This window comes from Podarcis raffonei, chromosome 4 (assembly GCF_027172205.1).
Source record: "Podarcis raffonei isolate rPodRaf1 chromosome 4, rPodRaf1.pri, whole genome shotgun sequence".
Classification (NCBI taxonomy): Eukaryota; Metazoa; Chordata; class Lepidosauria; order Squamata; family Lacertidae; genus Podarcis; species Podarcis raffonei.
Window position 1 is genome coordinate 1,252,001 of NC_070605.1, and position 16,514 is coordinate 1,268,514.

General features: G+C 46.6%; 2 protein-coding genes and 1 pseudogene across 6 annotated transcripts in view; 1 reads left to right on the forward strand and 2 right to left on the reverse strand.

The window, feature by feature from the left end:
• The window catches only part of LOC128412017 (zinc finger protein 420-like), a 983,187-nt gene that overhangs the window by 256,693 nt on the left and 709,980 nt on the right, over window positions 1–16,514 (forward strand). The window lies entirely within an intron of this gene.
• The window catches only part of LOC128412029 (zinc finger protein 91-like), a 78,353-nt gene that overhangs the window by 25,702 nt on the left and 36,137 nt on the right, over window positions 1–16,514 (reverse strand). The gene's annotated exons all lie outside the window — the stretch shown is intronic.
• The window catches only part of LOC128412185 (zinc finger protein 420-like), a 56,088-nt pseudogene continuing 49,336 nt past the window's right edge, over window positions 9,763–16,514 (reverse strand).

Here is a 16,514-nt window from a genome sequence, read left to right on the forward strand (position 1 = left end):
GAGCTCTGAGCATCTCCCTCGGTCCCTTTTTGGGGGGACCTTGGCTCTTGGCTGGATTCTGAGCATCTCCCTCGGTCCCTTTGGGGGGGGCCTTTGGCTCTTGGCTGAGCTCTGAGCATCTCCCTCTGTCCCTTTTTGGGGGGACCTTGGCTCTTGGCTGGGCTCTGAGCATCTCCCTCCAGCTTCCCAAGAGAGACCTTCCCCCTGCCCAACTGCTCTTCGATGTCCCTCAAGGCAGCGGGTCCTGAGTTCTAGCCCTGCTGAAACATTCGCACTGGCTACCAAGGAGGAACCCAGCAAAGTTCAACATCAAATAAATCCTATTCTCATCATGAATAACCAAGACTTTCTTAAGCATGTTGCTATGCAAACATTCAATAGCATGCCATTTCCCCTCCCTGAAATGCTGAATTTCTAACTCAATGGACTAAAAATGGATGGTTGTTATGCTTAGGGAAGCTTTTAATATTTGATGGACTATTGTATTTTAATATTTTGTTGGAAGCTGCCCATAGTGGCTTGGGAAAAACCAGCCAGATGCACGGGGCATGTATAAATAATAATAATAAAAATACTGCTGCTACTGCTGGGCAGATAGGCCTCCTTCTTCAAATGGTTTTGGGTTTTTATCTGTGTCATTTTCAATTGTTATTGATATTAATGTTGTATTCCGAATTTTAGATCTTATGATTTATGTGGAAATTCGCCTTCAGTGGGACTGGCTGAGATGACGGGCAGAATCCGTGACCAAGGGAAAGAGACGGTGGAAGAAGATTGGAAGAAATTTAAACTTTATCTTAAGAACTGTTGTAAAATTATTGAGTGTTAAAATGTTATGGGTAAGGCAAAGCAGATTTGCAGCGATAAATGATTGGGTAAGAGAAAAAGGTTAAAGAAAGTGAACTATAAGCAATTGGTGTGAGGCTGCTCAGTCCCCCAGCTGGTCGGGCAGAGCCCAATGTCCCTGCGGAATAAAGGAAGGAGTCCAGCCACCAACCGGAGCAAATAGCTGTAGACCAAAGTTTATTGCACAACAGGTTCAAAGAGCAAATTTGAACCCCGAGGATGGGGTGACAAAGACTTTTAAAACTTTCCCACCTGAAATATACTCAGAGTCGCAAAGTGATTTCATGCTCTTTATTCAGCTCATAGTGGTGAGGAGGAATGAATGAAAGTCCCCTCCAAGCATCTGCTTTATATACATTATTTACACAATGGGCTGCACATGATTGGCTAATTCCGGAATTCTACTGTAAGCCAATCAGGTTGTGGATTCACTTCTATCTGGAGCATGATTGGGTGGTTCCTGCCAACCAATCATACTGCTGCATTGTTCTAGGACCAATCAGACTGCTGCATTCTGAATCCTATTGTTCTAGGACCAATCAGACTGCTGCCTTTTGGATCCTATTGTTCTAGGACCAATCAGACTGCTGCAGTTTGGATCCTATTCAACTCAGTACATATCACCCCTCCCCTCTAAGTTCCAGTCCTGCCCGGGAGGTCGCATTCATAGTCCTCAAGGTACGCCGGCAGCCTATGTGTGTGTTGCGGCCTGTGGTGTTCCCTGGTCCGGGGTTCAGGTTCTGGCTCGTGTTCCAAGGATGCTGGCTGCGATGGGGCTGTTTGGTCTGGCGCAACCGGCTCGCTCAGTCGTCGTTCTGGTTCCAGTGTCCTTTCGGCCTCACGGGTCCTCTCTGTATTTACTGATTCTGCCTCTCCTGCTTGCCCCTGCTGCACTATGGGCCTCACTGCCCCACTGTTCCCTTGGGACTCCTCTGACCTGTCCTCCTCCTCCTGGTTTTCTCCCGGGAATCGTCGCCGTATCTGGTCGCAGTGGCGGCGCCAGCATTGCCCCCCATCTGTTAGCACCTCATACGACACGGGGTCAGTGACCCTGGTGACTGTGGCGGGTACCCATGCAGGGCCTGCCCCAAAATTCTTTGCGTACACTGGGTCCTGGGCCTCGAAGGTCTGGGGGTTCCTGCCTTCCCCCCCCCACTACCTCATCCTGAGCTCTATCGGGGTGAAGGCGGTCCAATCTGATTGCAAGGCGCCGACCCATTAGTAGTTCAGCGGGGCTCCGGCCAGTCGTTGAGCTGGGGGTGCTGTGCTAGAAGGAATGTGGCAAGGTGGTACTCCCAATCCCCTTGCGTCATGCGGCGAAGGGTGTCCTTGGTGGTCCGCACCATGCGTTCTGCTTGGCCATTGGTGGCAGGGTGGAATGGCGCCGAACGGATGTGGCGGGTGGCGTTCTGCGCTGTGAAGGTTTGGAATTCTCCTGACGTAAATGCAGTCCCGTTGTCTGAGACGAGAGTGTCAGGGAGCCTGTGGGTTGCAAACAGCCTGCGTAGTACCCGGATGGCTGCGGACGTAGAAGTGGACGGTACCAGTGCGACTTCCAGCCATTTGGTGTAGGAGTCCACCACTATGAAGAATGTTTTCCCCTGAAAGGGGCCAGCGAAGTCCACATGCAGGCGTGACCATGGTGCTCGGGCGGACTCCCAGGACTGGACTGGGGCCCTTGGGGGATCTGGGCGGGATTCTTGGCAGGCCTGGCAGTGTTTGATCCAGGCCTCTATCTCTCTGTCGATCCCCGGCCACCACACATAACTCCTGGCAAGGGCCTTCATTCTTACTACCCCTGGGTGTGTCTCGTGTAGGGCTGTGAGGACCCTTTTGTGGAGGGGCTGGGGAACAACGACCCTGCTTCCCCATAACAGGCACCCCTTGTGGGCCGACAGTTCATGTTTGCGGGTTGTGTAGCTGGCGAATTCTGGCCCGGGGCTGCTGCTGGGCCATCCCCTCCACACCCAGTCCAGGACCCGGGAGATGACCCTATCTTTCTTGGAATGGTGTGCAACTTCTTGTGCCTGAATGGGGCCGTCGGGAAGCAGCTCCAGGCTCATAACCTCTTGTGCAGGTGCTGGGTCGGGGCCTGTTTCCGGTAGTGGTAGCCTGCTGAGGGCGTCCGCATGGCCCATCGCCTTCCCAGGGCGGTGAATCAGTGCATACTGGTAGCTGGCAAGGAAAATTGACCACCTGAGGACGCGAGGAGACAGCACTTGGGGGGTCTGCTTTTCGGGGGCAAACAAGCCAAGCAAAGGCTTGTGGTCAGTCACCACGGTGAAGGGCCGCCCGTACAAGAAATCATGGAATTTTTTTACTCCCTTCACGATTGTCAGACCCTCCTTGTCGATTTGCGAGTAGTTCCGCTCGGTTGCGTTGAGTGTCTGGGAAAAGTATGCCACCGGTACCTCTCTTCCATCCGGGAGTTGGTGTCCTAGGACAGCGCCGATGCCATAGGGCGAGGTGTCGCATGCTAGCACCACCGGCAGCCTCTCGTCGAAGTGTGCCAAGACCGAGTTTGAGACAAGCAAGTCCTTGGCTGCCTGGAATGCGGCCTCCTGGCGCTGGCCCCACACCCAAGGGGCCCGCTTGTGCAGGAGTCTGTGTAGGGGCTCCGCTACCGCTGCCTTGTGGGGAAGGAAGGAATGGTAAAAGTTCAATAGTCCCAAGAAGGCCTGAAGTTCAGTCTTGTTCTTGGGCGCTGGGGCATCACAAATGGCCCGTACCTTGTCCCCAGTCGGGTGGACCCCTTCTGCGTCCACCATAAATCCCAGAAAGTCCACCTGAGGCACTCCTAGTAGACATTTTTCCCGCTTCACCTTGAGACCCGCCGTCTGGAAACGGTGCAGAACTGTGCGGAGGCGGTCCTCAAACTCCTCTGGTGTGGGCCCGGCAATCAACACATCATAGAAGAAGGGGGTGACACCAGGAATCCCTTTAAGTAGAGAGTCCATTAGATTCTGGAATATGCCTGGTGCCACGCTGACACCGAATTGCAGCCGCTTTACCCTGAACGCTCCTCTGTGCGTCCCAATCATCTGTGCCTCTGCTGTGGCCTCATCTACTGGCAGCTGTTGATATGCTTGGGCCAAGTCCAGCATGCCAAAAATTTTCGACCCAGCCAGGGTGGCAAGGACATGGCTGACCACTGGCACTGGGTATGCATGGGCCGTGAGGGCCTTGTTTATGGTACATTTGTAGTCTGCGCAGATGCGGACCGAACCATTAGGCTTGACGGGTGTGACGATTGGGGTTTCCCAGGGGGCATTAGGCACCGGCTCCAGCACTCCTTGCTCCACGAGTCGGTCCAATTCCTCGTCTATACGGGGTTTCAGGGCGAACGGGACCCGGCGGGCCTTGAGCCTGACCGGTCGTACTGCGGGGTCAAGCTGTAGAGCAATGGGGGGGCCCGTATACTGTCCCAATTTCCCATCGAAACCCCCCGGAAATTCCTTGCATATGGCGTCCACGTCCACTTGTAAGCTCGTGTGGTTCACCCCGGTGACGGCTAGCCCCAGTGGTCCAAACCATGCCAATCCCAGTAAGCTAATGTAGGGGCCCTTGACCACAAGCAAGTCCAGTTGCCGCGTCCGCCCTCGGTATTGCACCCTGAAGGTCCCCACCCCCATTGTGGGGACCTTACATTTCTGGAAGTCCCGGAGGGTGAATGGGGCTGGCCTGAGCTTGGGACCCCCAGTAGGACACAGTTTCCTTAAGGTCCTTGCCGAGATTATGGATAGAGTTGAACCCGTGTCAAGCTCCATGCGGCATGGGGCCCCCTCTATCTGTACCTCTACATAAATTTTCTCTACGTTGGGGTGGGGCAACTGGTATACCTGGAAGTCCGCGAGCTCCGTCGAGTTGCCTTGGTGCGTTGGGCCCCGGGACCTGGGGCTCTTGGATTGGTCATCTGATGCCTGGCGTCGGGTGGGCTGAGCCCGACACACCCGGGCGATGTGTCCCAATTTTCTGCACTGCCTGCACTCTGCGTTGCGGAAACGGCAGGTCCTCCTCTCGTGACTTTCTCCACAGCTTGCGCAGTTCCCTCCTTCTAGCCGAGGCAGCTGTGGTATGTGGGCTGCTTGAGTGCGCTGCTGTACTCGGTGCACCTCCTCCCTGTTGGATCCTGAGTCGTCGGTGAGGTCTTCGTGGTGGACCCTCGGTTGGGACGGCTGGCTCGGCTGTGCCTCTTGCGTCGACCTCTCGGCAGCTTGCGTTGTCAGGGCCTCCCCCAGAGCAACCTGGAACGTTAGGTCCTTCTTAGCGTAGAGGCGTCGTTGCAGCTTCTCATCCTTCAGGCCACCGACAAGGCGGTCACGAAGCATGTTCTCCAATTCTGAGAAGTTGCAGAACCGGGCGGCTTGGCGGAGAGAGGTCACAAACCCAGTTATGGTTTCCCCAGGGGCTTGCCACTTTGCGTAGAAGGCATTTTGCCGAGCCACCACTGAGGGCTGTGGCGAAAAGTGCCCCTTCAGCTGTTCCATTATTGTTTTATATGGAACAGTAGCCCGGGCGATTTCAAACGTCTCCTCTCCGCAGACGCTGAAGAATATTGCCCTCTTCTTGGCGTCTTCTTCATCGGTGACCCCTTTGGCTTCTAGGAGGAAGGTGAAATGGGAGGCGTACACTTCCCAGTCTCCAGATGCTGGGTTGAACGGTGAGAAGCTGCTGTCGGTTGCCATTCTGAGTTCCTTGTGTCCCGGAGTTGAAGCCTGGATACACGGTGCGAGGCAGCGGTGCGGCAGGTGGCGGTGCTGCGGTGCTGTGTGTGGCAGTCAGCTCAGCGGAATCCCATCCTCGTCGCCAGTGAAATATACTAAGAGTCACAAAGTGATTTCATGCTCTTTATTCAGCTCATAGTGGTGAGGAGGAATGAATGAATGAAAGTCCCCTCCAAGCATCTGCTTTATATACATTATTTACACAATGGGCTGCACATGATTGGCTAATTCCGGAATTCTACTGTAAGCCAATCAGGTTGTGGATTCACTTCTATCTGGAGCATGATTGGGTGGTTCCTGCCAACCAATCATACTGCTGCATTGTTCTAGGACCAATCAGACTGCTGCCTTTTGGATCCTATTGTTCTAGGACCAATCAGACTGCTGCAGTTTGGATCCTATTCAACTCAGTACATAACACCACCACATCCCAGAATACAGTTCGTACAGCATCATTGCTACATCACTGACATGTCACAAAAGGGGAGGGGTTAACCTTGGGAAACGTGTCCAGACAAGTCCTTGGTACAAGATTAGCATAAGCAGACATGGCAGGGCAAGTCTCAGGTATAATATGTCTTAAGTGCCCACCACCCAAAAGTACAATAGAAGTTCCTTTGCATGTCAGGAGCCTGAGGCGAGTCAGGTGATGAGATTTGGCTTCCCTTGGCTAACATTGAGCCCAGCAATTGCCACCTTTGAGAACTTCCTGGAGTCCTTTTGCAAGGGGAAAATAGCTTTGGAATGGGGGGAACTGGGGAAGGAGATGATTTTATATTATTTTTAAAGCTAGGTGACTTCCCTGAGCTGTCAAAGTTGAAAGGATATATTCAGGCATAATATTTGTAATATCTAACTTTAAAGATGTGCGCCCCCCCCCGTCATTTCTGTAACAGGGCCAATGTCATCTTCATGTCTTTTCATCTTAATTTTGGGGAAGACACATCACTATACAGAGAGATTTAAGAATGCAATAAAGAATGCAGAAAAAATGGGATAGAATATTTTAGGTTTTCCTTCTATATTTGTGTAATTATTTTTTAAGCACATTATAGTAATGCTTTTAATGAAGCAATAAATGGGAAGGGGGGGAACTATCTTTTCAGACTGATTTATTGCAATGCTTTGGCTTTCTGAAACGTGGTTCCCTCTGGACAACAAATACCATTAGCCACACCCCCCCGATGATGCTTAAATATAATATTTAACTTTAAAGATGTGCCCCCCCTCAGTAATTTCTGTAACACACAATAGATAGTGAAAGGCTGAACTCCTTTTCTGCGGCTTCTCTCTCATCCCCTCCCTTAGTTATGAGGGGTCTTTCCGTGAGGTACTTTTGACACAGCCCAGCTTCCTTCACAGCGAGGGGCCACTTTTCCTCGGTTCCCCTGAGGTATTTTCCTTTGTATGCCAGACCCAGGGGATCCTCTCAGCCCTTGCCACGGACTTGGGAATCTCCTTTTCCTAGCAGATCTCTCTCCTCCTGACTGGAAGGAGACCCCAGAAGAAGAAGAGAGTCTTCCCACAGCTTCTCCCTCCAGCTTCGCTCCCATCTGAATACTCCCTTCAGACCCTCAACATGGTCTCCCCATCTCAGCTGTGAGGCTCCTTCCTCTGGCTCCATAGATATTCTCCTCAGAGCGGAGGATCCACTCAGATCAGAGCCCCTTCTCCCTCCCTCCAACCCCTCTGACTCTCTCTCCCCCCAAACTGCCTCATGTGGAGACTTGTTCCAAAGTGGCAGAAGGCCAGCAAGAGTCCCATCTGGATGCCTCTAACCACTGAGCCTGCTGGCCATTGAGAGCTGTTAACGGAGAAATCCGAGGGCTCCCTTGGACAAAAACAAAGACACCAACCAGGATAACTTGGAGCAAAACAGCAGCCTGTAGGCTTGGCCTTTATTGGATACCGTCGCGACAGGACTCCCACCTGCAACAAGATGAAGCAAAGTGGAAGTCCAGAACAAAAGAAGACCCCAACTTTTATTAGTTACTAATATCCCAAACTACACCCCTAAGACTACATCACAACTACATCACAGAAAGGAGGGGTTGTGGTGGTAACCTGAGCGTCCTGTCACCTGGCTGGTTCCCCCTTTCCCCCTCCCCATGAGTACCTTCCAGGTGACAGAGGGGAGTTTGCAGTTTCCTGCCCCCAGAGGGAAGATCTGATCATTGTCCTTTGTTCCAGTCCGTGCTGAATCCACTCCCATATGCAAGTTCTTTGTGACATTGATGGTCTTCTGTCTAGGACCATCAGGGTTGGCATATCAACTGGGCAGGGCTCCTGTGGATGTGCTGGTATGCTCAAGGGATTATGGCTGCCCTGTATCAAACCTTCCCCATTTTGTAGTCCTTCCTTCAAGGAGTAAAATAAAAGTGGAACGGTGCAGATCCAATGTATGGTTGATTTTCTATAAATTTATAACAGAAGCGTAGCGTATGTAGTGTGTGAGTGTGTGTGTGTGTCAAGTTTGCACAAACTGAATGATTTGGGAGGGGGGGTTCCTGCGACAGAGCCACTGCCAGTCCAGGATTCCCCTAGCCAAAGTGGGCCTGCCAAACCAGGCCAGAGATGAGGACACCCCCCCAAAAAAAGAATTATTTTTCATCTCATAATCTTAGCCAGCCTCTGTCTGCATCAGGATGTCAAGACCCGGCATGTGGCGGCTGCAAAAGAGGCAAACATCACACTAAGGGTCCTTAGCAAAGGAATTGAGCAGAAAACTGCCAGGATCATGATGCCGTCATCTATGGATGGCAGCTATGGATCGCTATGGATGGTGGCTAACAGACTGAGGCTGAATCCCGACAAGACAGAAGTCCTGTTTTGGGGGGACGGGCAGGTAGGGGGACTCCCTGGTCCTGAATGGGTTAACAGCCCCTAAAAGACCAGGTACACAGCCTGGGAGTCAATTTGGACTCACAGCTGTCCATGGAGGTGAAGGTTAATTCTGTGTCCAGGGCAGCTGTCTACCAGCTCCGTTTGGTCCGCAGGCTGAGACCCTCCCTGCCCACGGACTGTCTCGCCAGAGTGGTGCATGCTCTAGTTATCTCCCGCTGGGACTATTGCAATGCACTCTACGTGGGGCTACCTTGGAAGGTGACCCAGAAACTACAACTAATCCAGAATCCAGCAGCTAGACTGGTGACTGGGAGCGGCTGCCAGGACCATATAACGCCAGTCCTGAAAGACCTACATTGGCTCCCAGGACGTTTCCAAGCACAATTCAGTGTGTTGGTGCTGACCTTTAAAGCCCTCAACAGCCCAGTATACCTGAAGGAGCGTCTCCACCCCCATCGTTCAGCCTGGACACTGAGGTCCTGCTCAGAGGGCCTTCTGGCAGTTACCCCACTGCGAGAAGCAAAGTTATAGAGAAGCAGGCAGAGGGCCTTCTTGGTAGCGACACCCACCCTGTGGAACACCCTCCCACCAGATGTCAAAGAGATAAACAACTATCTGACGTTTATAAGACATCTGAAGGCAGCCCTGTTTAGGGAAGTTTTCAATGTTTTATTCTGTTTTGAGTGTTCTGTTTGGGAGCTGCCCAGAGTAGCTGGGGAAACCCAGCCAAGGGCCCCCAAGGCCTTGGGAGCTGACATTCAGAGCTGAGATTCCTTCAACGCAGGGGGTTGGACTAGAGTGTGGTTAACAGACGTCCCCGTTTCCCGGGGACAGTCCCCAGATTCACGCAACTGTCCCCAGACAAAATCTATCCCTGGAATGTCCCGGGATTTCATTTAAGTTTCCTCCCATGTTGCGTTTGTAGGATGAAACGTGACACTGAGAACTTAGTTGAGTCATCATCGTAATGGCGACCAGCTCGCGGGAGAGGAGCTCCTGGTAATCTGTTCTTTTCTTGGAATAAAACCAACTTTATAAATGAACTGCACTCTTGCGTGTCTCACTGCCGTCACAACTGATTATCCATATATATACAATGGTTCTCTATATATACATACAGCGCCAGTGATTGACCCAGTTCTTCAAGCTATCCTATTAGCCGATCCCGCCCACAGAGGTATTTTCACTCTGAGAGATCGGGGTGGGGTGGGGGTTAGTGCTTACACGTCCCACATCTAATGTTTATTAAAAATTACTGAGTGCTGGGTGGATTCCTACAACAGTCTTAACAATACATGTATTTAATAAACATTGGCCACATGTTATAAAAGGAATACGGATTGTGTCCCCCACCTTCTTGATTTCTCCAGGCAACCAATATTTAAGATACTTAACTTGTGGTGCCCAGAATTGAACACAGTATTCAAGGTGGGGTCTGACCAAGGCAGAATAAAGTGGTACTATTCCTGCCCTTGATCGGATTCGGCCTTCTGTGACATTGGCCTCCGCTCCCCATTTAGTGTCATCTGCAAATGTGATGGGCACCCCCTCAGTTTCTTCATCCAAGTCATTTATAAAGACGTTGAACAACAAGCCCAGGACAGAACCCTGCAGCACCCCAGGATGATGAGGAACCATGAAGGAGGACTGTTTGGGTTCGGTCAGTCAAATCCACCTAACAGTTTCCTCATTCAGCCCACATTTTACCGGCTCACAGAAATATCATGGGGGACTTTGTCAAAAACCTTACTGAAATCAAGATGCACTATTTCCGCGGCTGTTCCCTGATCAACAAAGTTTGTAACTCCATCCAAAAAAGGGGAGGAGAGATTTCTCTGGCTGGACTTGTTTTTGAGAAATCCATGCTTTCATCCTGTATGTTTATATTGTGAAATCTTCAGACGAAGGGCACATAAATTTTAAAAGTGATTATAAATAAGGATATTGACAAGCTGGAACATGTGCAAAGGAGGGCGATTTATGTCTTTATTTAATTTGTATAATACTCGACCCAGTGGTGCTGAATTGAATAAAATATTGGTGGTGGGTCAGGTAAGGTCTGCCTTGCACAATCAAACACATGATGCATGCAGGCCATTAGAATGGCAATGCCTACTAACTTGGGTGGTGGCCCCCTCAAATGTTTTATTGGGGGGGGCAAAAAACCCTCAGCCTCTAAAGATTGACTCCTGTTGCCACCTGTCAGGACGGTTACAACATAAAACAAAAACACAATATAAAAACACAAAATACACATATGTAACCCTCTTCTCACCACATTTTTAAAAAGTGCAGATTTCCTTGTCTCCTAAAGCTACATAATGAAGGATGTCTCCCCAGTATGAACTCTTTGATGGCAAGTGAGAGAGTAGCTCCGACTAAAGCTCTTTCCACATTCCACACACTGACAGGGTTTCTCCCCTGTATGGGTTCTTTGATGGGAAGTGAGATAGTGGCTGTGACTGAAGCTCTTTCCACATTCTGCACACTGATAGGGTTTCTCCCCTGTATGAATTCTTTGATGGGAAGTAAGATCATTACTCTGACTGAAGCTCTTTCCACATTCCATGCACTGATAGGGTTTTTCCCCTGTATGAATTTTTTTATGGGAATTGAGATAGGACTCCTACTGAAGCTCTTTTCACATTCCATGCACTCATAAGGTTTCTCCCCTGTATGAACTCTTTGATGGCAAGTGAGAGAGTAGCTCCGACTAAAGCTCTTTCCACATTCCACACACTGACAGGGTTTCTCCCCTGTATGGGTTCTTTGATGGGAAGTGAGATAGTGGCTGTGACTGAAGCTCTTTCCACATTCTGCACACTGATAGGGTTTCTCCCCTGTATGAATTCTTTGATGGGAAGTAAGATCATTACTCTGACTGAAGCTCTTTCCACATTCAAAGGACTGATAGGGTTTCTCCCCTGTATGAATTCTTTTATGGGAAGTGAGATAGGACTCCTACTGAAGCTCTTTTCACATTCCATGCACTCATAAGGTTTCTCCCCTGTATGAATTCTTTGATGGGAAGTGAGATAGTGGCTCTGACTGAAGCTCTTTCCGCATTCCACACACTGATAGGGTTTCTCCCCTGTATGAAGTCTTTGATGAGAAGTGAGATGGGAGCTCTTCCTGTAGCTCTTTCCACATTCCACGCACTGAAAGGGTTTCTCCCCTGTATGAATTCTTTGATGGGAAGTGAGAGAGGCCTTCATACTGAAGCTCTTTCCACATTCCACACACTGATAGGGTTTCTCCCCTGTATGAATTCTGTGATGGGAAGTGAGAGAGGAGCTCTGACTGAAGCTCTTTCCACATTCCACACACTGATAGGGTTTCTCCCCTGTATGAATTCTTTGATGGGAAGTGAGATAGTGGCTGTGACTGAAGCTCTTTCCACATTCCACACACTGATAGGGTTTCTCCCCTGTATGAATTCTTTGATGGGAAGTCAGACTTTGGCTGTGACTGAAGCTCTTTCCACATTCCACGCACTGATAGGGTTTCTCCCCTGTATGAAGTCTTTGATGAGAAGTGAGATGGGAGCTCTTCCTGAAGCTCCTTCCACATTCCATGCACTGAAAGGGTTTCTCCCCAGTATGAGTTTCTTGATGGGAATTGAGATCAGAGCTCTGTCTGAAGCTCTTTCCACATTCCATGCACTGAAAGGGTTTCTCCCCTGTATGGGTTCTTTGATGGGAAGTGACAGAGGAGTTCTGACTGAAGCTCTTTCCGCATTCCACACACTGATAGGGTTTCTCCCCTGTATGAATTCTTTGATGGGAAGTGAGAGACGAGTTCTGACTGAAGCTCTTTCCACATTCCATGCACTGATAGTGTTTCTTTCCATTGAGATTTCTTTGTTGGGAACTGGAATGGGAGCTCTCTCCACACTCCAAATTCTTACGTGACTTCTCCTCTCTGGGGATTTTGTCGTGTTCATGTTTGTTCTCGATCTGCAAATCATCACAATCTGCAATGGAGGCAAAAAGAGATTTGAGCCTCAGGAACAAATGAAGAACTGAAGGAAGTTGGGTGTGTGTTCGTTACCTTTGTGGTTTGTCATTAACCAACGTATTTATTATTAGATTCTGATGGTTGTTGAATGTTGTTTTGTTTGATATACTGTAGTGGCCAAAATTGTGAAAGCCTTTTGAGGGAAGGTGTATTTCAGAGGTTTGGTGGCTCATAACACCACTTCTTTGGGAGGGAGGCTCGTTCAATTTCATTGTACACTGGTTGTACAATGACAATAAAAGTATTATTAATAATATCGTGAAATTATTTATCAATGGAAAGATAATTTAATCAAGAATGTAAGGCAACAAAGTTTGTTCACTTATCTGTATTTGTCAGGCTGGAGCCAACAAGCGAGCAACAGCAGCTGCCAGACTTGAATGGCTGCCCAGGGGACGAAGGGAGGATTGTTATGGGAAACATAGAGGAAAGTACTGTTGTTTTCTGTGCAGATCACATTAGCTAGTTCTTGCTGCATAGCATCCCTTGCTTATAGATTTCTTTCTCTTTTACACATGCATACATGAACACACGAACCAGGTTAAGGGGGGGGAACCCCTTCCTGTATGTTCTCCAGATTTAGGCTTTATCTATAATTTCTGGCTCTGCTGTGAGCCTCTTGGATGGATTTTAATTTTTGCAGTCATTTAGGGTTTGGTTTTTTTAAAAAAGATCTGAATTTAAAAAGAAATCAACATTGCTAAAAACAAGGTGTTATACAATAAGACAATTTGTCTTAAGAAAACTGGGGGGGATGTGGAGGTGTTGTATATTTGTGCATTGTTAATGAGCAACTAAAAAAGTTTGTTTGTTTCCTGTTTTCTTTTCCTAGAGATAATGTATAAGTGTGGTGTCAGCTCCCTAAAAAAAGGGAGAACCTTTCCTTAAAAAGTCAACAACTTTGGGGTTCCCTCCCCCTTAAAAAAGGTCATGAACTCTGGGGAACGGGGGGAGGGGCGCCGGAGGGATCTTTGCACCATGGCGCCAGATATGCTTAAGACGGCCCTGCGTATACCCTCACCAAAATCATTTCTTCTCTGCCTTTTGTCAATTGTATTCCTAATATTCTTCCCTCATCATCTTTAGGTAGGATTTTTGCATCTATCTTTTGGTGTGTGTATATATATATATATGTATATAAACTATTCCTCTCTTTTTGGAAACATCTGAAGCTATGTATTCTGTTCCTAATTTCTTATCTATCAAAACTCTGTCATGTTTCTTTGCTATATGTGTTTCCTGGAGACCAATGACATCCCAATTTTTCTTTCTTAAGATACGCTCACTTTTATTCCTTTTTACCTTATTGTTCAAACCATTGATGTTCCACGATATAATGTTCAAATTCATGAATTTTTATTAAACACAAAGTCAAATATCAACATCAAATATGGAACTGCACTTAAGTACAATAATATAGTTGTGGGAAACTCTGCTTCTTTTATTATCCTCCTGGACTTTCCTGTCCTTGTTCTCTTTCTTCTCTTTCTCCCCCCCCCCCAAATATTTTGTATTGGTTTTCACATTTATCACATAAAAAAGAAACAAGAAATATACAAACTACAAAAATATACAATATACAAAAACAAAGAAAAACTCATAAAGAAGAATTTCTACTTCCAAATCCTAATTTCATTTCATTGATAACTGACTTCCTTGAATCCCCTCTACCTGAATTTCATTATATCACCAGTTTAGCAGTTCTCCAAATTCTTATTTCTAATAATATTAACTTCTTTCATTTACTAACTTCTCCTTTATTAGTATTCTAATCCTTAATGTTTATTAACAACATATTCTTATTCTACCCCTAACCCTAATTATTACTTCCAAGAAATTTCTCTTTATCTTTTATTACAATATTTAGCTAAATAGTCTTTAAATTTCTTCCAGTCCTCTTGTGTCTCCTTTCTGGTCATGGATTCTTCCAGTCAGGTCGGCCAGCTCCAAAAAGTCCAACATCTTCATCTGCCATTCTTCTATTGTTGGTATCTCTTGCGATTTCCAATTTTTGGCTAATAAAAGTCTTGCCACTGTAGTGGCATACAAAAACAGTCTAACATCTTTTTTTGGCAATTCCAGTCCTATTATTCCAAGTAGAAAGGCTTCTGGTTTTTTAATGATTTTTTTTTCATTTTTTTCAATTCATTATATATCTTTTCCCAGAAGTCTTTCACCTTAGGACACGTCCACCACATAGGATAGAAAGTACCTTCTTTTTCTTTGCATTGCCAACACAAGTTATCATTTGTATGATACATCTTTGCTAATTTCATTAGGGTTAAGTACCATCTATACAGCATTTTCATAATATATTCTTTTAATACAGTACATGCAGTAAACTTAACCCCTTTCTTCCACAGTCTTTCCCAATCTGCCAACATTATATTGTGTCCAACATCTCTTGCCCAATCTATCATCACAGATTTAACTTTTTCGTCCTTTGTACGCCATTCGAACAACAAATTATACATTTTAGAGAGATTTTTAACATTGGTATCTAACAATTCCGTTTCCAATTTGGATTTTTCTGTTGCAAAACCATTTTTCTTATCACGTTTATATAATTCATTAATCTGATAATATTGTAACCATCCATCCAATTTATCTTTAATTTGATCAAATGGTCTTAATTTAAATTCTTCGTTATCTTCCACTAGTAAATCAGCATATTTCAACCATTTACTCTCCATATTCAACTTTTTCTGTGCGTTTGCTTCCGTTGGTGAAAACCATCTGGGTGTTTTCCTTTCCAAGAGAGCTTTATATCTTATCCATACATTATATAAAGATTTTCCAATTACATGGTGTTTAAAACCTTTATGAGCCAATATCTTGTCATCCCATAAGTATGCATGCCAACCAAATACATCGTCAAATCCTTCCAAATCTAACACATCAGCATTATCTATTTGAATCCATTCCTTAATCCAGCAGAAAGCTGCTGCCTCAAAATAAATCTTGAAATCTGGCAGGGAAAATCCCCCTCTCTCTTTTGCATCTGTTAATATTTGATATTTAATTCTGGGGTTTTCCCCCCTGCCAGATTAATTTAGACAATGCTTTCTGCCATTCTTTAAAACGTCTAACATTGTCAATAATTGGTAAAGCTTGGAATAAAAACATCTTTGGCAATACGTTCATCTTAACCACCGATATTCGGCCCATTAATGACAATTTTAAATTTGACCAGATCTCAAGTTCTCTCTTAATTTCATTCCAGTTTCTCATAATTATCTTTATATAAATTCAAATTTTTCACTGATAAATTCACACCCAAATATTTCACTTTCTGCACAAAAACAAGGCCTGTTTTCCAGGATTTTTCTCTCCCCATTATCTAAATCCCCCCCCCCCAACACTTTGGTTTTGCTCTTATTTAACTTGAATGCTGCTACTTGTCCGAACTCCTGAATCAGCTCCAGTGCTTTCACTGCACTGGAGTCTGGGTCTTCTAAAGTTAACACCAGATCATCAGCAAAGGCTTTTAACTTAGATTGTTTAGAGCCTTCTTTTATTCCTTTAACCTCCTCCTCTTTTCTTAGCATATTTCACAAAACCTCCAGGACTGAAATAAAAAGCAAATTGGGCACCCTTGCCTGGTTCCTTTCTCAATTCTAATTTCTTGTCTTTTATTTTCAGACTTTTTTTGTAATGTAGGCTCAAAATCCTGTCTCTCTGTTCCTTTGTCTTGAAAACCAGTATACAGTCATATACCACTTTTGAATCTTTCTTAGGCCAAACCTATAGGCCATCTCAATCCAGGGACTTTACTCGTCTTTTTCCAGATCCCAGCAGGCTGCAAACTCCTCAATTAGCCAATCCTTAAGATTATCTTGTTCCAATTGAGGTGTGCCTCTCACTCCCAGTTGGTTCTCACGCTCCTTCATCTGTAAGAAGGCAATTGCATTAAGCGCCTCCTGTTGGGTCCTCTCCACATCAAGTACTCTCACTGTTTCCAATTCCATCAGTCTTTTTTTCATGACCAGCAACTTCCCTGACCTCTTGAAAACCTGATTTCAAATCTGTAAATTCTTGTTTTAGCTTCTGTACATTCTGCTGGGTTCCTTTAACATCTGTTCT